Raw genomic sequence first — 17,238 nt, forward strand, 5'->3', positions numbered from 1 at the left:
CAAAAAAATTATAAAAACAAATATACTTTCAAACCAAATTTTACTAAAGTTTTATATATCTTCTCGTTTTAGTTATGATAAGTCTTAAGTTGTACCTGAAACTAATTGTATACTTAGGTAGTTTAGTTCAGTTTTGCAAAATAAACAACCTTTAACATTATTGCATCGTAATTTCATAAATAATTGAAAGTTTAAAAGTTGAAGATATATATCATCCACTAAGACATTAATAAATGTCTAATTTAAAATTTCTAAACGTTGCCTTCTGACAGTCGTCTCCGTGGCGCAATGGATAGCGCGCTTGACCTCTAATCCAGAGGTTCCGGGTTCGAGTCCCGGCGGAGATGCCTTTATTTGTTTTTTAAGATTGTTATACATTCTTTTTAAAAACTTTTCGTAAACCGTTGCGTAATCCTAGAATAAGGCAGTGGTATTCTAGCTAATCAAAATCTGTGCACACTTTAAAAGAAAATTTAGTTCTTTTAAAACGATATCAAATTGTTTTTTTTTGTTTAATTTTACCTGTATTATTAAAATTTGAGAGCCAACTACTGGACGCCATTCATAAAAGATAAAAAAATACAGCTCTCAGTTTTCTCTTACATATACTTTTAAGATATACTGCATAACAAAAATATCGTAGTCACGTCATAAGCGGTCTTAGTTTATATTGTGGTCTGAAGATCGAATTGTTTGTAAAAATGATCGATGTTCAAAACCTGTTGTAAAACCTTGGCTTGTCCCAAGGCATTGTCACAGTGTAATTTTAGCCGTTCAGCTTGGATTCTTAGATTAATTTAAAAATAATCAATGTTATGGTCGTTTCTGAAAAAAACTTTTTTACTTACTTTTACAAAAAAATCACAAAAATAAAAATCAGCTGGTCAGGCCGTTAAAAGTATATCAAAACATACTAGCCTTTAATACCTAATGCATTATTATTTAAAATCTAAAATTAACTTCTTATTATAATGATTTTATACTTTTAAGAAAAATTTGTTTGTTAAATTAAAATTTTATACTTTTAGTAAAACACAAAACTTTTATATTTGTTTTTTACATTTATTTTAAACAAACGTATATTTTTTGTATAAAACTATAAAGTCAGTTTTCTATATTTGTAAAATTAAAAATAATATAAAACTTTGAATTTTATTTTTTTTTGAAATATTAACTATCGTAATCTAGATTATCATACATTTATATGTTCAAACGAGGAAAACTTTATAAATATATATAACTGTAGTTTGGAATTTTAGAATTTTTTTAAGTTGTTATTGATAAATGTCGATGTAAACATGTCATACTATTGTAAAAAGTAATATTTATAGTATATGAAACAGTTTTAATTTTATAGTTATTTCAAAGTATACGAAAATAGGGGAAAATAAGAATAGTTTATATGTTAGATATGTTATATATAACATATGTTTCACTACAAACTAAGCTTTATAAAGTTTTAAACTTATAACGTTATTAATATTTTTAGATGTTAAATAAAGCGAAACATTTTTTTTTTAGATTATAAAGTGTTTTCAGTTATCGTTTGTTAAATCTTTATAGCTGTTTGTAAAACTAAAAACTGATAACTTTCTTTAACATTTTTTAAAGTTTAAAATTTAAATCATAATTTGCTTTAACAAAACATAATATTATGTGAACTACAAAAGGAATAATCGACCGAAAGTTTTCATATAAAACATAAGTTGCTTATTTGAATAAGATGTCTAAATTTAAGTTAGTTAAAATTCGGATATAGTTTTAATTTTAATCAATACTGCTTTTAAAATTTAAACACAATGCGTCCTCAGATCAAAGAGTGAGTATTTTTAAATGTTAACCAAAAAAGCTAATACATTTACAGTGTAATTTTAATCATCTTTTCATCACTTCAAGTTGGATTCTCAAAAGAATTAGAAAATTAATTATATGGTCTAACAAGTTTTTTTAAAATTAGTTTTTAGTAACTAACACCAAAAAATGAAGTTCAGCCTTTCTTGGCTGTAAAAATGTTAATCAAACTATTTTTTACTTTCAGAGATATTACAAGTTTTGTCTGAAGAATATTCTTTTAACACAAGAGGTCTCGATAAAAGTTTTTTGAAGACAATATTAATAATAAAAAATTAATAACAATTCGACAACGAAGTTTCACAAAACTATGATCCTCAGGTCTCTGTCAATATTATTGAGTTTAATAACATTAATGACTACTTGAGGATCCTATTTAGGTGAAAAGGCGTTGTCGATTTGTAATTAGTTTGTTATATTGTTAATACATACTTTGTTATATTAAAAAAAAATAATCTTTGTTTTGACGACTTTATATTTTACGTTTTGACAATCCTGATTTACTTTTAATGTCACTTATATACGCGATTCTGGTTATTATCTGACTCCGTGCGTTATAACTATATCAGTGATGTTATTTAAATGTTTAAATATGACTTAGCTAAGTTATTTAGCTAAGTCGACTTAATGAAATGCGAGTTAACTTAGACTATTGTCTTTTAAGCTTAGCCTTATTAAATAGTTAGATTGTTAGAATGCTTAACTAATTGTATATAAAGAAATCGAGTCCAGAAATGTAAAGCTGTATTACGATGAATAAAAACTGCGATTAACACAATAACAAAATACAACAACTATACAAATAAACAGTCGACATCGTACTTAAAAAGTACTTAAAAAGTACGATGCAAAACAATACTTATACAATCAACGCGCTCACTACCAAGCCAAAAACTAACTCATCTAAAATAAGTGCGTTTTCTGAATTTAAGCGTATTGAAACTTTGAGAGAATAGCGAAAAAATGAGCATCGCCTTCGACTTTTTGAAACACAGTGCTAACACTGTGACAACGTTACTATTATGTTTGCACTTTAAAATAATTAAAAAAAATTGTATTTAGTTATTTTTTTGTTATGCAAAATGTTTTTCAATTTTATATACTGAAACATATATTTGTGTTTAAAACGTATTATACTATATATGCTTTTACTACATCCAGTTTACGCTGTTTCGTTTTTTAATACAATGGTGAAAAATTCATTCCTGCAATACTATTTATATAAGTAATTAAACTAAAACTTGAAACTGACTATAATGCTTATGTCACTATACTCTTTTTTTTATCTAAATTAAACGATTTTATTTTTGTTACATTTTATCTGTAACAAAAAATATATTTTGCTTTATTTCAAATGACCGCCAGGGGGCGTTGGACGATTGTTTATCAAATCTCTTAATAAAACTTTAAATTTTTTTGATATTTCAATCAGTTAGCAATAAGACCGTGCGGAAGGCACATCAAATTTAAAACATAATCAAAGTAAAGAACTTTATTTTCATTTTATAAGAACTTTATGTTTTTTTTTTATTATTGTATTGTGCTTAGTTTAAATATCGTTGCGCATGAAGTACGACATATACTAAGACTCTATAACACTAATAAGATCTTTAATTATTATTTAAGCTTGTGACATTCAGACACTTATAGAACATTATCAAAAACATTTTCGTTAAGTAATTAACGGTAGTAATGAATTTTCACAACTATGTTTATAATAGTTTTATACTTAGTACTATACTATGTACTTATTTTTCTTTTAGTTTTATTGATCTAATTAATTAATTGTTTCAACTATTTAATAAGTCTTGACTAGACAGATATTTATAAAAAAACTTTGAAAAATTTTGTTTTAATGTTTTTCCAAGGTTGTTAAAGCAAGTTTTACATGTACAAAAGTATATAATCACTGTATACTAAAGAGCGGTTTCTGTTGAATTAAATCTCTTATAAAACTTGATGAAAAGTAATGTAAGGTTAAATTTAGTTTATCTAATAATGTCGTTTATATAAATTAGTTTGTTTTATGTAAACTGTATCTTTAAATTGCAGATTTGATTTTTGAAAATTTATCTCGAAATTTGTCTACTAATTTTTATTAAAATACATTTATATGTATTACAGATATCATTTTTACTTATGTTTCTACGTTTATTGATATTTTTTATCGTTAAATTTAGTATCTTTAAAGTAATCAATTCCCTCTTAAGAATGACTAGATCATCTATAAGTTGTTCTTTAATTTACCTAGCTATAATGATATTTCCATGTCAGTAAGTGTGTTACGTTGAAGATTTGTACTTTATAAGCTTTTTTAGTCTCAACTATAATGCTTATTCCCAGCAGGAAACTATTTAAAGAACAGTTTTATTTGTGATAGAATCATTTTGTAATCGTGGTCACAGAATCTATGAACTTAATTTTATATAAAACACATAAAATAAACTTTGATAACAACTGCTTGATGCAGTTAAAAATAGCTATACAATAAAAAGCAAACTATTCATATACACACGCAGTATTTAAAAATAGATGAAAAATGTTGTTTATTGGTATGTTTAATTATACGCCACTATGTTTTGAAATTTTAAGTATCGTAAAAATTTTTGTATATAACTCAACTTTTGCAATTAAACCTAAGTAAGAAAAATTTTTATTACTTGACAAGTTGTTGAACCTCAAATACAATCATTTCGATTTAAAAATTTTTTTTTTGATTAGGTTTACATTTTAGTTAGAATACTCGAAGTCACAGAATATATAATTTACACTTTAAGGTCAGATTAATTAGCTAATATGAGTTTTGACAGTATACTGCTTGATGCAGCTAAAACGGGTGCACGACTATTCAAATTCCGACACTTCAAACTCTTAATAAAAGATTGAAACGACTAAAGGTAAAAAAAAAGAGTATACATTAAGATATACATTACTTTTTTTATTTTTAGTCGTTTCAATCTTTTATTAAGAGTTTGAAGTGTCGGAATTTGAATAGTCGTGCACCCGTTTTAGCTGCATCAAGCAGTATACTGTCAAAACTCATATTAGCTAATTAATCTGACCTTAAAGTGTAAATTATATATTCTGTGACTTCGAGTATTCTAACTAAAATGTAAACCTAATCAAAAAAAAAAATTTTAAATCGAAATGATTGTATTTGAGGTTCAACAACTTGTCAAGTAATAAACATTTTTCTTACGTAGGTTTAATTGCAAAAGTTGAGTTATATACAAAAAATTTCACGATACTTAAAATTTCAAAACATAGTGGCGTATAATTAAACATAACAATAAACAATATTTTCCATTTATTTTTAAATACTGCGTGTGTATATGAATAGTTCGCTTTTTATTGTATAGCTATTTTTAACTGCATCGAGCAGTTGTTATCAAAGTTTATTTTATTATTTTATATAAAATTTAATTCATAGATTCTGTGACCATGATCACAAAATTATTCTATCACAAATTAAACTGTTCTTTAAATAGTTTCCTGCTGGGGATAAGCATTATAGCTGAGACTAAAAAAGCTTAAGTACTAATCTTCAACGTAACACACTTACTGACATGCAAATATCATTATAGCTAGGTAAATTAAATAACAACTTATAAATGATTTAGTCATTCTTAAGAGGGAATTGATTAATATAAAGATACTAAATTTAACGATAAAAAAAAACATATCAATAAACGTAGAAACATAAGTAAAAATGATATCTGTAATACATATAAATTTATTTTAATAATAATAAGTAGACAAATTTCGAGATGAATTTTCGAAAATCAAATCTACAATTTATAGATACAGTTTACATAAAACAAACTAATTTATATAAACGACTTTATTAAATAAACTAAACTCAACCTTACATTACTTTTCATCAAGTTTTATAAGAGATTTAATTCAACAGAAACCGCTCTTTAGTATAAAGTGATTATATACTTTTGTACATGTAAAACTTGCTCAAACAACCTTGGTAAAACATTAAAACAAAATTTCTCAATGTTTTTTTTTTTAAATTTCTGTTTAGTCAAAACTTATTAAATAGCTGAAACAATTAATTAATTTGATTAATAAAATCAAAAGAAAAATAAGTACATAGTATAGTACTAAGTATAAAACTATTATGAACACAGTTGTGAAAATTCATTACTACCTAGTTAATTACTTAACGAAAATGTTTTTGATAATGTTCTAAAGTGTCTGTATGTCACAAGCTTAAATAATAATTAAAGATCTTATTAGTGTTATAGAGTCTTAGTATATGTCGTACTTCATGCGCAACGATATTAAAACTAAGCACAATACAATAATAATAAAAAAACATTAAAATTATATAAAATGAATATAAAGTTCTTCACTTTAATTAGTGTCTTAAAGTTGATGTGCTTTCCGCACGGTCTTATTACTAACTGATTGAAATAAAAAAAAAATTTAAAGTTTTATTAAGAGATTTGATAAACAATCGTCCAACGCCCCCTGGCAGTCATTTGAAATAAAGCAAAATATACTTTTTGTTACAGATAAAATGTAACAAAAATAAAATCGTTTAATTTAAATAAAAAAAAAAGAATATAGTGAGATAAGCATTATAGTCAGTTTTAAGTTTTAGTTTAATTACTTATATAAATAGTATTGCAGGAGTATAGTAATTATTTATCGTAATACAGCTTTATATTTCTGGACTCGATTTCTTTACATACAATTAGGTAAGCATTCTAACAATTAAACTATTTAATTAGGCTAAGTTTAAAAGATAATAGTCTAAGTTAACTCGCATTTCATTAAGTCGACTTAGCTAAATAACTTAGCTAAGTCATATCTAAACATTTAAATAACATCACTGATATAGTTATAACGTACGGAGTCAGATAATAACCAGAATCGCGTTATATTATTATATTAAAAATACTCACTCTTTGATCTGAGCACGCATTGTGTTTAAATTTCCAAAGTAGTATCGTACTAAAATAAAATCTATATCCGAATTTTAACTAACTTAAATTTTGACTAGTGATGTACCGGACCCGGATCCAGACTTTTTTTAAATTAGAATCCGACCGGAACCGGATCCGGACTTTTTTTTCAAATTAGAATCCGGCCGGAACCAGATCTGGACTTTTTTTTTCAAACTAGAATCCGGCCGGATCCGGATATCAGACAAAAATGGCAATATCCGGCTGGACCCGGATAGTGAGTTCGGTACATCACTAGTATAAACTAGCCTGAGACAGAATGAGGTTATTAAAAAATGAAAAAAAAACTTTAATCTAATAATAAGTAGAAAAGCTAACCACAAGGTTTACAAAATTAGGTGTTATTTACAATTAAAAATCTGAAATTAAGTTCTTGAAGAAAATACACTAGAAAGTTACAAAATATTGATAACTGGATAAGCTTAAACTCATTCAAAATCTAAAAGAAAACTAGCCTTAGTTTTTAAAAAAACTAAACTAGCCTGAGGCAGTCCAAGATTTTCTAAAATTCCCAAAAATTTTAAAACTAGAAGGGTTGCCACTGTTTGAGTCAATAAAACTAGTTAGAGTTAGTATAAACAAGCCTGAGTCAGAATGAGGTTTTTAAAAACTAAAAAATTACTTTAATCTAATAATACGTAGAACAGCTAGCAAAGGTTGACAATTTGGTATTAAAGTTGTGGACTGATTGTGGTACACTTAACTTATTAGTACTACCCATCATAATTAAATCCTACCTTATTTAATTAATATCTAACAAATACTAAATTCTAACTGAGACTACTTTCTATAATCAGACACGACAATTTTGAGTGATAAATCTTTTATATAAAACACAACAAGAAATACTACCATTTACAAAATTATTAATTAATTTGGTAACACTTTAAAAACTGGAAGCTATTTAAATCTATATCAAAAAACTTAAAACAATAAACTAAAAATTAAATAAGACTTTTAGTAAACAAAAAACTGTGAAATTTTTAATAAACTATTAAACTATAAACCTGGAATAACTACTAAAACAATTAAAAACCAGTTGAATTATTCGCTTTTAAAACAAAACACTACTTACTAAATAAATATATATTTCTTGGTTAAGTTTATTCACAAACTAATTACAAGAATGATAAAGTCTGTAACACAAAACATAACTAAAACTAGGTAAATACTTCTACATCTTCCCCTAGATTTTATCTACTTAGGAGATAAAACGGCAAATTTACCTAGCAAAGCAAAATTTTTTTTTAAACAATTTGTTACAACTTAAACGCATTTTTCAGGTCTAAAATTCAACGAAATTAAACTCAAAAAGACAAAAACAATTCAAAAATTACGATTAACTTAGTACACTAATAAATGATTTGTTAAAACTAACTGCAACTTAAACAAACAAACTGTAACAAAAAAATTGAGACTTAATCTTTTCTTTTCTTCACTCAGTTGCTGAATACAAGCATTTAAAAACTTAATTGATTCACCGATTCGAACTTTTCAGCTTTGAAGAACGAAACCACACGTCATTCATCTAACCATCTTGAAACTTCACTTCATTTGCTGATAAACATCTTTATCATATTTTCGACTTTAAACAAAGTAGAAGGTGTTTACGGGACTTTATCCAGCATTTTTTACAGGCAAAACACTCAATATACCTCATATTTTTACTGCTCCAAAAAAATTTATCAGTTGATTTATTACATATGCTACAAGTTGTTTTACCACTTGGTTTTTGTGTGGTTTTCTTTAAGGATTTGCATACATTTGGTGTGTACAATCCACCAACTAGAAGTGCATTTGAATCATCAGCATAATTTTGGTGACTTTGATTAATTTTTTTAACAGGACTTTAACCAGCATTTTTTACAGGAAGAACATTCAATATACCTCATATTTTTACTGCTCCAAACAAATTTATCAGTTGATTTATTACATATGCCACAAGTTATTTTACCACTTGGTTTTTGTGTGGTTTTCTTTGAGGATTCGTATGAGAAAACTGATGCTGTAACAGCGGGTTTTGACATTGCATCACGTGCCATCTCTTTTCCTTCAATAAAACCGATTGTCTCATTGACATTTTTCTCATCTAGATTTTCCCATCCTAGCACCTCTTTACGGATATCCTTTCCGGCTAAACCTGTTACCATGACATCTTTTAGGATTATGTTTGTAAAATCTATCATTTGATTACAGCCATCCTTTGGGCATTTACATGTGTACGAGCATGTACTGGCTTTTCCCTTTAAACGGGCAGCAAATGATTTAGTGTTTTCAGTCAAATCCTGTCTTGCACTAAGAAAGTCTGATCGTCGTACAACAACTGAAACAGGAATAACTGCAAGCTGCTTGATCATCCTTAAAAGCTCTTGCTCACTTAAATTTACTACATCTTCATGTCCCTTTAGAATAGCATCGCCTAAATCTTCCTTACAGCACTGGTACAGTTGACGACGTTTTTCTACATCTGTCATCTCCATGCTATCTTTAAAGATAGTCCACTTTTGTACAAATATATTCCAACCCTCTTCGTTGCAGTCTGTCCCTAATCGAGGACGGTCCATCTTTGGAAGCTTTGGTTTTGAAGAATTTGCATTAATGCGTACATTGTTGTGAATGATAAGCAAAGAGGCAACTACAGAAGCATTGACGTCTGGTGTTTCATATGTGCAACTCTCAAGAGGGCATTTAATCACAGGCATTGTCGATTCAATTCAGCTTGACTTTATCATAAATGAATATATCTTTCTTAGTTGAGTTTATTCACAAACTAATTACAAAAATGATAAAGTCTGTAACACAAAACATAACTAAAACTAGGTAAATACTTCTACACTTACAATAAGCATTCACAAAAAAGTTCAAGATATTCTGTTGCTTCAAGCTGCACACCAAACTAACTAACTGCTTACCTATAAACTGCCTGTCATGTTCTGATGTTTTGTTGCATCATATTTAGTTTGAAACATTTCGTCATATGATTCTCATTGGCTCGTACATTCAACCGTATTAACTTTAAATATTCTCTGATCTCAACTTTAAACAATAAATAATGCAAGTAATCATTCCAAAGTTTTAAATTTTACTACATATGTAAAGAGTTGCATTTCTGAAATGTTTATTTCATAGTTTAATAAAAACAAATGTAAATTAGTCACTTGTACAAAATGAGCCAATCACAGTAGGTGTTTAATTTTAACTGACAAAAATGACTCTTATTAATTTCAACAGGGTTTGTTTTTGAAAAAATACTTTTCAGTATGCTCTTTTTTACTAACTATGTCCAGGTCCGGCCGGATTCCTGTTAGGATCCGGCCGGACCCGGATCCGGACTTTTTTTTTCAAATTAGAGTCCGGCCGGAACCGGATCCGGACTTTTTTTACAAATTAGAATCCGGCCGGAACCGGATCCGGAATTTTTTTTTTCAAATTAGAGTCCGGCCGGAACCGGATCCGGACTTTTTTTACAAATTAGAATCCGGCCGGAACCGGATCCGGACTTTTCTTTCAAATTAGAATCCGGCCGGATCCGGATGTCAGACAAAAATGGCAATATCCGGCCGGACCCGGATCCGGATAGTGAGTCCGGTACATCACTAATTTAGACAACTTATTTAAATAAGCAACTTATGTTTTATATGAAAACTTTTGGTTAATTATGCCTTTTATAGTTCACATAATATTATGTTTTGTGAAAGCAAAAAATAATTTGAATTTTAACTTTAAAAAAAGTAAAAGATAAATATCAGTTTTTAGTTTTACAAACAGCTATGAAGACTTAACAAACAATACCTAAAAATACTTTAAAATCTAAAAAAAATGTTTTGCTTTATTTAACATCTATAAATATTAATACCGTAATAAGTTTAAAACTTTATAAAGCTTAGTTTGTAGTGAAACATATGTTGTATATAATATATATACTATTCTTATTTTTCCCTAGTTTCGTATACTTTGAAATAGCTATAAAATAAAAACTGTTCAACATACTATTATTATTACTTTTTACAATAGTATATTGTTACATGTTTACATCGACATTTATTAATAACTACTTAAAAAAACTTTAAAATTCCAAACTACAGTTGTATATATTTATAAAGTTTTGCTCGTATGAACATATAAATGTATGATAATCTAGATTACGATAGTTAAAATTTCAAAAAAAGATAAATTTCAAAGTTTTACATAATTTTTAATTTTACAAGTATAGAAAACTAACTTTAAAGGTTTATATAAAAAATATACGTTTATTTAAAATAAATGTGAAAAACAAATATAAAACTTTTGTGTTTTACAAAAAGTATAAAATTTAAATTTAACAAACAACTTTTTCTTTAAATTCTTAAAAGTGTTTAATCGTTATAATAAGAAGTTAATTTTAGATTTTAAATAATAATGCATTAGGCATTAAAATCTATTATGTCTTGATATACTTTTAACGGCCTGAACCAGCTGGTTTTTATTTTTTTGGTTTTTTTGTAAAGGTAAATAAACAAATTTTTGTAGAAACGACCATAATATTGACTATTTTTAAATTAATCTAAGAATCCAAGCTGAACGGCTATAAATGGTTAAAATTACACTGTGACAATGCCATGGGACAAGCCAAGGTTTTACAAAAGATATGAACATTCTTACGAACAATTCGATCATTAGACCACATTATAAACTGAGACCGCTTTTGACGTGACTACGATATTTTTGTTATGCAGTATATCTTGAAAGTATATGTACGATCAAGAAAACTGAGAGTTGTATTTTTTATCTTTTATGAATGGCGTCCAGTAGTGGGCTTTCAAATTTTGACAATACAGGTAAAATTTAACAAAAAAAAACAACTTAATATCGTTTTAAATGAAATAAATTTTCTTTTAAAGTGTGCACAGATTTTGATTAGCTAGAACACCACTGCTTTATTTGAGGATTACGCAACGGTATACGAATAGTTTTATAAAAGAATGTATAACAATCTTAAACAACAAAAAAGGCCTTATCCGCCAGGACTCGAACCCGGAGCCTCTGGACTAGAGGTACAGCACGCTATCCATTGCGCCACGGAGACGACTGATAGAAGGCAACGTTTGCAAATTTTAAATAAGACATCTATTTATGTCTTAGTGGATGATAGATATCTACAACTTTTAAACTTTCAATTATTTATTAAATTACAATGCAATAATGTTAAATGTTGTTTATTTTGCAAAACTTAACTAAAGGTTTGAAAGTATATTTTTTTTATAATTTATAGAACAAATTTTTATTTTAAAAAAATTGTAAAATCAGAATATATTCTTTATACTTGAGATTTAAAATATTTCGGATATTTTTCAAATGCGGTTTTGAATTAAAGTTATCTGGAGATTATTATTTTATTTGAAACTACGATATTATATAATAATTAAAAGTCAAATATAAATGTATATGTATGCATTTAAATCAAAATAAATAGACAAACTATTTGTACTTTACACTAAGACCTTATTTGTGAAAAGTTTCTATTAAGTCCAAAAACATATGATTTGTATAAAGCTGAATAACAAAGTAAAAAAGAGGAAGTCCTTTATCTGTTCTATCTATATATAACTCAAATTAAGTTGTTTTAGTATAATGACTTTAATTGGCTTAGTATACGTATTTATGTTTTATACCAAATAGTCATTAAAAATTTTGATAGTTTTATAACTTGTTTTTAAGCTTATAGAAATTGTTTTGTTTAAATTTATATGATCAGACATCAATAGATAAAGCTGTAAATTTTTGCTGAATTTGTTCACAGGACACAACAATTTGATTAGATGATTTTACATTTTCACTTATATCCCTAGAATCCAGCTAGCTACGATCATGATTAAATTCAAAAGGTTAGTATTTTCATTTTTACTTTTAGCATTAGTAAATTACAATATTTTGCTTATTGAAGAAAGTCCCCTTTTTAAATTATTAATATTACCTACTTTTTAATCTGAACAATAATTTCTTTAAAGAGATTTAAGTGATAAATGTGTTATTAGTACAAAAATAATGAAAATTTAAAGCTAATTTTTATATTTACAGAAAATTAAAGAATTTTTGTTCAATAAAAAATACTTTAACTAAGATAAAAATAGTTAAAGTTATTAACAATTCTTTTTAAATAGATGCATATCAGTAGTAACGAATAAATTTTAAATAATAGTTTTAAGTTTTAAATAACTAAAATTAAGTAAATATTATACCTTTATCCAAATTTGAATAGTACAAAAAAAAATTAAGAAATTATAGGCTTAAATTAACATAAAGTTCCCACAAACTGAGGATAGTTTAAATTTTATAAAGGTTTTTTGAAAATCTCCGGCTGGCTAATATTGTTAGCTTTGGCTTTTTAATTTTTTTATTAAACTCAAAATAGCTAAGGATAGTTTTTTATAACTCATGCACAGTTCCACACTTAGTACAATTCAGGACTGTATAAATCTTTTAAAGTTCTCAGGATAATTTTTGTTTTGAATCATACTATGATGTTTTTTATTTCATTAAATAAAATGTCTTTGTTGTAGTTTCAACTATCTGTTTTATTTTAATTACAATTGTGATAAATAACCTGATTTTTTTAAAACTTTGTTTCTATTATTAATTTATATATGATGTTTTATAAGTATTTCAAAGTTTAAAGGTTGGGATAGCTTTTAACTTAAAGAGTAACAATACTGCTAATGCTTTTTCTTTTATTTATAAAATATATTAAGGAGCTATTTTAATAATTTTATTAAAATATTTATAGTATGTGTTTTGAAGACGTAACTCTTACTTAATGGTATACAAACATTTTTAAAATAAATTAAAAAGTATGTTCAGAACACAATATATTTTAGTTTTATATTAACAATTACAATTTTATTATTTGTGAAATATTAAGCTAGTTTTTTTCTGTTTAAGGTGTGCTTTTTAAAAACAGTTAAAATTTTTTAATGTTTCAAAATGTTATACAGTTTTTTAGTTGTTTTACTTTAGTTGTATATTTTGAAAGAAAAAATGCAGTTAATTTATATTTTTTTCAGTATTTTTATCATGTAAGTTCAAAAATATAGATAGTTTAAAATATTTATGATATTTCATTTAAAACTCAGACTAATAAAGATTTTTTAAAACACCTACTTTTGGTAAGATTTTTTTTTCTGAGCCTAAGCCTAGTTTTTATTTTTGATTTACAACCCTTTTTTGCCTTAAAAATAATGTTTTTAATGTTTTATGTTTGTTATAACTTTGATTTTTCAGGTAATCAACAAGTTTCCACACAATCAGAATAATCCTGGATACTTTAGAAATTTAAAAATCTTAGTATGACATAAGTAAATGCGAAAAATTTTAAATTTGTTTTTTAAACTCAGGCTGACTCAAGATAGCTTTTTTTATCTCAGTATAGTTTTAAGATTTCAGACATTTTTTTCTACATTTTGAATGAGATATAATTAATTTAGTTCCAATAATTTTTTTTGTAATTTTTAGTATTTTTTGCTGAAGATCTTTGTTTTTCTTGTCTTTGATAAGATTAATATATAATTGAATAATTTTGAAAATATGTTCATGTATTTTTTTTCGTTACTCTTTATTCAAAATTATTCAATTATATACTAATCTTTACAAAGACAAGAAAAACAAAAATCTTCAGCAAAAAGTACTAAAAATTACAAAATAAATTATTATATTACAAAATTATTACAAAATAAATACGTATACTAAGCCAATTAAAGCTATTATACTTTAACAACTTAATTTGAGTTATATATAGATAGCAGAGAAAAAGGACTTACTCTTTTTTACTTTGTTACTCAGCTTTATACAAATCATATGTTTTTAGACTTAATAGTAACTTTTCACAAATAAGGTTTTAGTGTCAAATACAAATAGTTTGCCTACTTATTTTGAGTTGAATGCATACATATATATTTATATTTGACTTTTAATTATTATACAATATCGTAGTTTCAAATAAAATAATAATCTTCCAGATAACGTTCATTCAAAACCGCATTTGAAAAATATCCGAAATAGTTTAAATCTTAAGTGTAAAGAATATATTGTTTTTACAATTCTTTTGAATTAAAAAACTGTTTAATAAATTATAAAAACAAATATACTTTCTAACCAAAATTTACTAAAGTTTAATGTATCTGCTCGTTTTAGTTATGATAAGTATTAGGTTGTACCTCAAATTCATTGTATACTTAGGTAGTTTAATTCAGTTGTGCAAAATAAACAACGTTTAACATTATTGCATTGTAATTTCATAAATAATTGAAAGTTTATAAGTTGTAGATATTTACCATCCACTAAGACATTAATAAATGCCTTATTTAAAATTTGCAAACGTTGCCTTATATCAATCGTCTCTTTGGCGCAATGGATAGCGCGCTGGACTTCTAATCCAGAGGCTCCGGGTTCGAGTCCCGGCGGAGATGTCCTTTTTTGTTTTTTAAGATTGTTATACATTCTTTTTTAAAGTTATTCGTATACCGTTGCGTAATCCTAGAATAAGGCAGTGGTATTCTAGCTAATCGAAATCTGTGCACACTTTAAAAGAAAATTTATTTCTTTTAAAACGATATTGAGTTGTTTTTTTTTGTTAAATTTTACCTGTATTGTCAAAATTTGAAAGCCCACTATGGAGGCCATTCTTAAAAGATAAAAAATACAGCTCACAGTTTTCTTGATCGTACATATACTTTAAATATATACTGCATAACAAAAATATCATAGTCACGTCAAAAGCGGTCTCAGTTTATATTGTAGTCTAATGATCGAATTGTTTGTAAGAATGATCTATGTTCAAACCTGTTGTAAAACCTTGGCTTGTCCCAAGGCATTGTCACAGTGTAATTTTAGCCGTTCAGCTTGGATTCTTAGATTAATCTAAAAATAACCAATGTTATGGTCGTTTCTATAATTTTTTTTTTATTTACGTTTACAAAAAAATCACAAAAATAAAAATCAGCAAGTCAGGCCCTTAAAACTATATCAAAACATAATAGTCTTTAATGCCTAATGCATTATTATTTAAAATCTAAAATTAACTTCCTATTATAACGATTTTACACTTTTAAGAGAAATTTGTTTGTTAAATTAAAATTTTATATATTTTGTAAAACACAAAACTTTTGTATTTGTTTTTTACATTTATTTTAAACAAACGTATATTTTTTGTATAAAACTTTAAAGTTAGTTTTCTTTACTTGTAAAATTAAAAATAACGTAAATCTTTGAAATAAATCTTTTTTTGAAATTTTAACTATCGTAATCTAGATTATCAAACATTTATATGTTCAAACGAGGAAAACTTTATAAATATATATAACTGTAGTTTGAAATTTTTAAGTTTTTTCAAGTTTTTATTGATAAATGTCGATGTAAACATGTTATACTATTGTAAAAGTAATATTAATAGTATACGAAACAGTTTTAATTTCATAGTTATTCCAAAGTATACGAAACTAGAGGAAAATAAGAATAGTTTATATGTTATATATGTTATTTTTTTTTTAGATTTGTAATTAGTTTATTATAATTGTAAATACATACTTTATTTTATTAAAAGAAATAATCTTTACTATGACGACTTTATATTTTACGTTTTGACAATCCCGATTTACTTTTAATGTCACTTATATACGCGATTCTGGTTATTATCTGACTCCGTGCGTTATAACTATATCAGTGATGTTATTTAAATGTTTAAATATGACTTAGCTCAGTTATTTAGCTAAGTCGACTTAATAAAATGCGAGTTAACTTAGACTATTATCTTTTAAGCTTAGCCTTATTAAATAATTAAATTGTCAGAATGCTTAACTAATTGTATATAAAGAAATCGAGTCCAGAAATATAAAGCTGTATTAAGATGAATAAAAACTGCGATTAACACAACTACAAAATATGGCAACTGTACAAATAAACAGTCGACATCGTACTTAAAAAGTAGTTAAAAGTACGATGCAAACACAACACTTATACAATCAATGCGCTCACTACCGCGCTAACTAAAAAAACGAAACTAACTCATCTAAAATAAGCGCGTTTTCTGAATTAAAGCGGATTGAAACTTTGAGAGAATAGCGAGAAAAAGAAAACCGCTTTCGACTTTTTGAAACACAGTGCTAACACTGTTACAACGTTACTATTATGTTTGCACTTTAAAGTAATTAAAAAAAAATGAATTTAGTTATTTTTTGATATGCAAAATGTTTTTCAATTTTATATACTGAAACGTACATTTGTGTTTAAAACATATTATACTATATATGAATTTACTAAAGCCGGTTTACATTGTTTCGGTTTTTAATATTATGGTGAAAAATTTATTATTGCAATACTAATTATATAAGTAACTAAACAAAAACTTAAAACTGACTATAATGCTTATGTCACTATACTC

At 26.0% G+C, this 17,238-nt stretch overlaps 2 non-coding genes across 2 annotated transcripts; both read left to right on the forward strand.

Moving 5' to 3' along the window:
- The first annotated feature begins 274 nt into the window (after positions 1–274).
- Trnar-ucu (transfer RNA arginine (anticodon UCU)) lies at positions 275–347 on the forward strand. The gene has a single exon. It is a non-coding gene; the product is annotated as a tRNA-Arg (tRNA).
- Positions 348–15,195: 14,848 nt separating this feature from the next.
- Trnar-ucu (transfer RNA arginine (anticodon UCU)) lies at positions 15,196–15,268 on the forward strand. Its single transcript has one exon. It is a non-coding gene; the product is annotated as a tRNA-Arg (tRNA).
- The last annotated feature ends 1,970 nt before the right edge of the window (positions 15,269–17,238 follow it).

Source organism: Thalia democratica, chromosome 2 (assembly GCF_965202585.1).
Source record: "Thalia democratica chromosome 2, ktThaDemo2.hap1.1, whole genome shotgun sequence".
Classification (NCBI taxonomy): domain Eukaryota; kingdom Metazoa; phylum Chordata; class Thaliacea; order Salpida; family Salpidae; genus Thalia; species Thalia democratica.